Below are 8,433 nucleotides of genomic sequence, written 5' to 3' on the forward strand. Positions count from 1 at the left end.
CCCGCACTGCGCAAGCGCATGGACCCTCCCGATCTCCACCCTCTCTCCCACCTACCCATCCAATGACGTGCATACGTGACCCCGCCCCTCACCTAGCCGGAGCCCTTTCAACCCGCCCGCACTGCGCAGGCGCGCCCGGTTTTTTAATTCCTTTACCCTCCTCTTCTCTTCCCTTGATGGACCGCTCGCACTACCGGACAGGCCTTGCGGCTGCGCAGTAAGGAACTCTGCACTCCACACCCTCCGAGGGAAACGCCTGGGTTTCACACGCATGCGAGTTGGGCCTCCTAAACGCCCCTTCCACCTCCGACGTCCCCTGGACGCTGGGTGTTGAAAAGACCATGCTGCGCTACTGCTTGCCGCCGTCGAGCGCATGCGTCTGAGGAAGCGCCCCACCTTGGCTTGGCTGGAGTGGAACGACCCACACGTTCCGAAAACTTGGCCTGTGAGGTGGGCCGCTTCTCGGAATTGCTCCTGGTTCTACACATGCGCAGTTCGTTGCCTTCCACCCTCTTTCCTTCCGCGCTAGTATGGTGGGCTCTCTGCCCATTTCGGATTCACTTCACCAAACTTTACACCTCCTCTGTACCGTAGTTTGTCTCGAAAAGCCAGAGTCATCCGGTACCAGCCACCATCTTGTTTAAGCCCTGGTTGGTGTCGGTCCTATGGCTTCCACAGAAGCTTTTTCCACCCTTAGATCCTAAATAATTACATAGCGTTTCCCAAGTGAGCTTAGGGTTTCTAAAAGAAATGTCTACAGTTTCCTCGGAAATCAAACTTACGGGGCTGGTGATACGGCTCAGCGGGCTAAAATGCTTGCCACCAAACCTGTGTTCAATCCCCGGGACCTCTGCACACCTACACACATGAACAGATAATTCAAAAAAAATTAAAAGTCAAACTCTATACCACATAAAGTAGAGTGGAACTGGGCAAGGTTGCACAGACTTATGATGCCAGAGACATGGGAGGCTGCCGCGGGAGAACTGCAAGTTCAAGGCCCGCATAAGAAATTGGTCGTGGGGGCTGGAGCGATGGATCAGCGGTTAAGAGCACTGATTGCTCTTTCCGGGTTCTTATTGTTAGCTCTAGGGCTGACAACAGTCCCTAACTCCAGTTCCAGGGGATCTGACGCCTTCTGATCTCCGCAGGCACTTCTCAACACGGGTGCACTTACACACATGCAAGCAATACACTCATACACATTTCTTTAAAAAGTGGGCCATGGAAGTTTATGTCTGTAATCTCAACGCTTGAGCCAGGAGAACCGCCAGCCTGGGCTACAGACTGTTAAAAAAATAAAATAAAATGCAATATTAACTACATTGACATTCTCTTAATCACAAGGGATTACCAAGCTATCATTTTAGAGAATAATGCTGTTGCTTTTCTTGAAACATAGTCTTCCTCCCAATTCCTAGGTTTCCAGCACTACCTTCATCACTAAGTTGACAGGTCACTTAGCTAGGACTGTGAAAGAAGAAATAAAGATCAAGTCTAGGGAGAGCATAAGGCACATGACACTGATTCCAGCACTTGGGAGGTGGAGGCTGGAAGAGTGCTGCAAACTCAAGGTCAGCCTGGTATACATACTGAGTTCCAGACCATCTACAGCTACGCTTACCAAGACCCTGTATCAAAAACTACTAAACAGGCCAGGCCTGGTGGCACACACTTAATCCCAGTATTTGGGAGGCTGTGGGGGGCAAATGTAAGTTCAAGGCCAACCTGCTCTACATAGTGAGTTCCAGAACATCTGGGGCTACAGGGAGATCCTCTCTCAAAAACACCAAACAAACTAACAAAAACAAAAACAAAAAAAAACCCCAAAACCCACAAAGCAAAAAATCTGGCTTTGCCAGGTGTGGTGGCGCACACCTTTAGTCCCAGCACTCAGGAGGCAGAGGCAGGCGGATCTCTGTGAGTTTAAGGCCAGCCTGGTCTACATAGTAAGTTCCAGGACAGCTGGGGCTACAGGGAGACCCTGTCTCAAAAAGACCAAGAAAAAAAAAAAATCTGGTTAATACTGAGTGTGATAGCACATACCAGCACTTGGGAGGCAGAGGCAGGAGGAATTCTGTGAGCTGGAGCCGTCCTGGTCTACATAGCAAGTTGTAGGTCAGGCAGGGTTACATAGTGAGATCCTATCTCACTATGTATCCTGGGCTAGGGATCCAAAATCTTGAACTGGTTCTTGTTTTGTATCTTTGAGAAAGTACTTCAAATTACTCTGACTTAATTTCCTTCCCTCTAAATGAGAGGAGTAATGAAGCCTGAGCTTCCAACTCATCAGGACATTTACATCCTGTGATACATGCCATATGCAAACATTAGTTTGAATTATTACATTTGTGTAGCACAGTGGACTATTCATTCCAGATCCTTCAATCACTTTCCTGAACTTCCTGACTTTTCCTATGTAATTCTAGCACTGAGGAAGCTGAGGTAGGTGGATCACAGATTTGAGGCTCTCATGGGTTACATAGTAAGACCCTGCCTTGGAAAAAAAAAAAACCACCAAAAAAAAACTTAGTGGATGCCCTGTTAAAACTATTTAAAACCCCAATTCAGTCAGGCGTAGTGGTGCATGCCTTTAATCCCAGCACTTGGGAGGCAGAGGTAGGCAGATCTCTGTGAGTTCCGAGGCCAGCTGGGGCTATAGGGAGACCCTGACTCAAAAACAAACAACCTCCAAATTCCTAGAGAGGTTTGGTAGTACCCACCTGTAATCCCAGCATTTGGGAGGTCGAGGTAAGAGAATCAGTTGAAGGTCATTCTCTGGGTGTGGTGATGTGTGCCTGCAATCCCATCTCCTGGCTAAGGCAGGATGATGGCCAGCCTGTGCTACAGAGTGAGACTCAAAACAGAATTTGATTCCAGCACTGGAAAAAAAAAAGAAAAAAATGTAGCAAGGAGTGGTGGTGCATGCCTTTAATCCCAGCACCCCAGAGATAGAGGCAGGCAGATCTCTGTGAGATTGAGACCAGCCTAGTCTACATAGTGAGTTCCAGGTAAGCTAGGGTTACAGAAAAAAAAAAAAAAAGAAAGAAAGAAATGAAATACTGGGTACATGTTACAAATGTGAGTAAACCTTGAAAACAGTTCATTTTGCTAAGTGAAATGATCATGAAGCTTGTGACTAGAGGTATTAATTACCTCAGTGGTAGTAACTAGAATTCACAAGAGCCTACCTTTAACCACCAGCATATCTCTCTCTCTCTCTCTCTCTCTCACACACACACACACACACACCACATACAATTATTCCACATATATGAAATGTTCAGAATAAAGAAAAGTCATAGAAATAGAAAGCAAGGGGCTGGAGCAATGGCTCAGGGGTTAAGAGCATTGGCTGCTCTGGGAGAGGACCCAGGTTCAATGCAGGCAATACATTCATACACATAAAACTAAAGTAATAAAATTTAAAAAAAATAAAAATGTACAGTGTTTAACACCTCTGTGTCAGTTCTTTCTGCATGCAGGAAACGTTTCTTATCTAACAATGTCATTTAAGCAAATCATTTTCTAAATAATTTCCCATTCATTGAGTATTTTAAGGTTTTAAATATACATTTTATTTATTTTTAGTTTATGTGTAAATTATTTTTAATGTTTTATTTATTTTTATTTTATGGGCATGAGTGCATGTAAGTGCATCCATGTTTAGTAGTGCCCATGGAGGTCAGAAGAGGGTGCTGGATTCCCCTGGAACTGGAGTCACAGATGGTTGTTAGCTGCCAAGGTGGGTGCTGGGAATCTGGGTCCTCTGCCAGAGCAGCCAGTGCTCTTAACCACTGAGCCATCTCTCCAATCCCATAAAATTTAAAAAAAAAAAAAGAAAAGAAAACAAGCATATTAGTGGATGCCTAAGGTAAGGGGTTTGGGGTTCTGGGGAGTGACTCCTAATGACTACAAAGGAGGGGGAGATGGGAGAAATCTTTTGGGAGTAATGAAAATTTCCTAAAATTAAGTGATAGTTGCACACCTTTTCAGATACTAAAAACCAAAGTGTTGAAGTAGGAATTGAACCTAGGGCCTGTGCATGCTAAGCAAAAGATCTCCACTGTGCTATATCCCTCCCCAGTTCTCCTTTTTTATTTTATTTTATTAGCAGAATGAACATAGATTAAGGAAAAAAGAAAAAGAACTCCTGAGATTGGGAGAGGATTTCCCCAACAGGAGCGTGCATTGTGGTTTTCTTATTTGTTTTAGGTGTTTGGGTTTTTTTTGGTCTTTTTGAGGCAGGGTCTCCCTGTAGCCCCAACTGTCCTGGAACTCACTATGTAGACCAGACTGGCCTTAAACTCACTATGTAGCTGAGTGCTGGTATTAAAGGCATATACCACTATACCTGTTTTTGTTTGTTTGGGTTTGGTTTTTTTTTTGAGACAGGGTTTCACTATGTACCCCTGACTCACTTGGAACTCAATATGTAGACCAGGCTGGTCTCAAACACAGAGATTCACTTGCCTCTGCTGTTTGTTTTTGAATCATACTTGAACTATGTGACTTTTGTAGTACATAAATTAGGAATGTCTAACCTTTTGGCTTCTCTGGACCATGTTGGACAGATTGTCCTGGGTCACACATTAAATACATAAACACAGCTGGGCGTGGTGGCACTTGCCTTTAATCCCAGCACTTGGGAGGCAGAGGCAGGCAGATCTTTGTGAGTTTGAGGCCAGCCTGGTCTACACAGTGAGTTCTAGGACAGCTGGGGCTAACAAGGAGACCCTGTCTCAAAAAGACAAAAAAAAAACAAAAAACAAAAAACAAAAAAAAAACCCACCCCAAAAACATAAACACTAATGAAAGTTGATGAGAAAAAAAAATCTATGTGTAATTTTTATATCTGCCACCAAAAATAAGCAAAAAAAGTCCTCACATAATAATCCTAATTATGTGGCACCCCATCTGGAGCGTTTTTAAAATTACATTTTATTTATTTTGTATGCATTTGTGTGTGTTTGCAGTAGTACAGATGTTGAGGTCAAAGTCAGTTCAAGTTAGCATTGGTTTTCTCCCTAGACCATGTGGGTCCCAGGTATTGAACACAGGTCATCAGTTTCAGCAGCAGGTCCATTTATTCACTGAGCCATCTCTCTAGCCCCCCATTTGGAGAGTTCTTAGAAGTCACTGAGAAAACTAATAACCAAATAATATATTTAAGTAAAAAAAACCAAATCACTGATTTAAAAAATATTTAATCAATTTATTACTTATTGTGGTATTTATTTAATTTTAGTTTTTTTGAGATAAGGTCTCCCTGTAGCCCCAGCTGACCTGGAACTCACTATGTGGACGAGGCTGGCCTCGATCTCACAGAGATCTACCTTGTTTCTACACATGCACACTTACATACATTCAGTCATAACAGCCTTACACAAAGCTAGGCATGGTGGTATATGCCTTTAATCCCAGGACTCAGGAACCTGAGGCAGGCGAATTTCTGCACAGCCTGGTCTACACAGAAAGGTCCAGGCCAACCAGGGCTACACTGTGAGACTCTGTCTCAAAAAAGTAAAAAAAAAAAAGAAAAAGGAGAAAAGAAGAGGAGGAGGAGAAAGAAGGGGAAGAAGAAAAAATAAAACTAGTTGGATATTTGACATTGAACATTGAATTTGAGACATCAGTGCATCCATATCTGGTTCAATGGTGGTGATTGCAATTCTGTGAGTTCTCAAGGTGCTCAGCAAAAGTTTTGTTTCTAAAGCTAGGCATGGTGGCATATGCCTTTAATCCCAGCACTCAGGAGGCAGAGACAGGTGGATCTCTGTGAGTTCAAGGCCAGTCTCGTCTACATAGTGAGTTCTAGGCCAACTGGGGCTGTAGGGAGACCCTGTCTCAAAAAGACCAAAAAAAAAAAAAATGGTAAACAGATGTTTGCTCATTTATCTTCAGTGTTAGCCCTGGCCACACCATTTTGAAAAGTTCTACAAGTTCCCAGAAACACAGTAATCAGCATTCCAGGACTCAAGTAACTTGTTTTCCTAGATTCCTGCCACCACCCTGAAGACCCCTGGTAATGGCTGGCCCTGGGAGATGTTTAGCATCACCTGACATTCTTTTACTCACTACTCACCAATCTTTGGTCACTCTTAGCAATGGCCAATCTTGGACCAAAAATGAAACTCTTCAACCTCCTTCCTTGGCCCCTCTCTTTCTGCCCTATGGAGAGGCTCTGATTCATAGAAAACCTTCTCTGAAAGACTTTTCCTCCAACAATGTATTGTCTTACATTTTGGGAGGGGTGCTCTAATTTTACTCTTAGTCTGCCCCATCTTTGAAAATAGTTGCTCACAAATGTAGGTGCTGCCAAAGAGAGATGACATGAATAAAGCACGATTGTGAAGTCAGGGATATTCGTCTCTGAGAAGACAGAACCTATAAAAGCAACAAGATCAAATTTTTAATTTGAATGTCAGACTGCAGCTTTACCCATTCCATTTGAATATTAGCAGGCAGTATTTGTGCTGACCGAAAATGGAGTTGCAAATATACCAAAAATTATTTTCCTGAAAATCTTGAAATCAGCTTTCAAATTCTTTCTTTAAATCAAAAAGAGAGATTTCATATTTTTCCTGGTTCACGGTACTGTGTAAGCCAATGTGTCAAATGTTTTTCTTAGCTGCGCACAATAGCTCATGGCTATAATTCCAGCACTTGGGAGGCCGAGGCAAGAAGAATCAAGAGTTTTTTGTGAAGGCAAACTCCCAGGAATCTGGATGCCTGTTTGGGTGAGCAGCCACAGGCATACTGCATCCCAAGGCTCTGACGCAGGTGCTAAGACAAGTGGACACAGAAGGAGCCCAAAGCATCCTGAGAGCCATGTAGCCATCATTGGGGTAGCCAACCTTCTACTGTGTATGTATGCCAAGGAGACTGTGGGCTTCAGAATCCTCAAGGCAAAGACCCAGGCTTTGGTGCAGTACCTGGAGGAGCCACTCACCAAAGTAGAAGTGTCATAATAGTGTTGATAGGAGCTGGATCAGGAATGAATTAGATAACCGTGGGAGGGATGGGGCCCTGAAAAAACCTGGCTGGGTGAAGAAGGGTGGGACTTTTGCTTTTTTCAGAATAAATTCAACTCCTGAAAAAAAAAAGTTTTTTGTTCTTGGCTACAAAAAGAGTTTGAGCTGGGCGTGGTGGCCCATGCCTTTAATCCCAGCACTTGGGAGGCAGAGGTAGGCGGATCTCTGTGAGTTCAAGGCCAGCCTGGTCTACATAGTGAGTTCCAGGACAGCTGGCGCTGCAGAGAGACCCTGTCTCAAAAAGCCAAAAAAAAAAGAGTTTGAGCCCAGCATAGGCCCTGACTGACAACAACAAAAGTCTGCCTTAATTTAAGTTTGCCATAATTTCAGTTTCATTTGAAACAGGATTTGAAAGATGCATGTTTAACTCATTTAAATGACCAGCTAAATACACTAAAAATGGTAAATCTGTAAGCCAGTTTTCATTGTCTAGTTCTGGAACAAATTTTTTTGTTCTGTTTTTTTGAGACAAGGTCTCCCTATGGTCCCAGCTGGCCTGGAATTGGCTAAGTAGAGCAGGCTGGCCTCGATTTCACAGAGACCCACCTACTTCTGCCTCCTGAGTGCTGGGATTAAAGGCTTGTGCCATCCTGCTGGGCTTTAAATTTGGGGTTTGAGACCAAAATGATAGTGTGTTGAAAATTATAAAATATTTTCAATATTTAACACCAGTCATCTTCTAGAAAGTAAATGATGTTGCAGTAATCAGCATTGACAAATTTTTTTTTTTTTGGTCTTTTTGAGACAGTGCTGTAATTAAAGGCATATGTTACCATCCCCAGCATAGTCGTGTCTTTTTTTTTAATATTTTATTCCTTTTATTTTTTGTGGATGAGTATATTGCCTGCATGTATGTAAATGTATCCATGTCATGCAGTGCCTGCAGAGGACAGAAAAGGATGTCAGATTCCCTTGAAACTGGAGTTACTGACTGTTGTTAGTCATCCATGTTGGTGCTGAGAATTGAACCTGGGTCCTCTGCAAGAGCAGCCAGTGCTCTTAACCACTGAGGCATTTCTCCAGTCCCTTAAGTTTTGTTTTTAATATTTTATTTAATCATTGTGCATTTTAAAATTTTATTATTATTTTTATTTTATGTGTATGAGTGTTATGCCTGCATGTAGGTAAGTGCACCCATGTCATGCAATACCCACAGAGGGCAGAAGAGGCTGTCGGATCCCCAAGAACTGGAGTTACAGACAGGAGTTACAGACCATTGTTAGCTGCCGTGTGGGTACTGGGATTTGAACCTGGGTCTTCTGCAAGAACAACCAGTGTTCTTAACCGCTGAGCCATCTCTCCAGCCCCAGTTGTGTCTTTTTGAGACAGGGTCTCCCTGTAGCCCCAGCTGTCCTGGAACTCACTATGTAGACCAGGCTGGCCTTGAACTAAAATGGAA

Source organism: Nannospalax galili, unplaced genomic scaffold (genome assembly GCF_000622305.1).
Source record: "Nannospalax galili isolate Female #2095 unplaced genomic scaffold, S.galili_v1.0 scaffold146, whole genome shotgun sequence".
Taxonomy (NCBI): Eukaryota; Metazoa; Chordata; class Mammalia; order Rodentia; family Spalacidae; genus Nannospalax; species Nannospalax galili.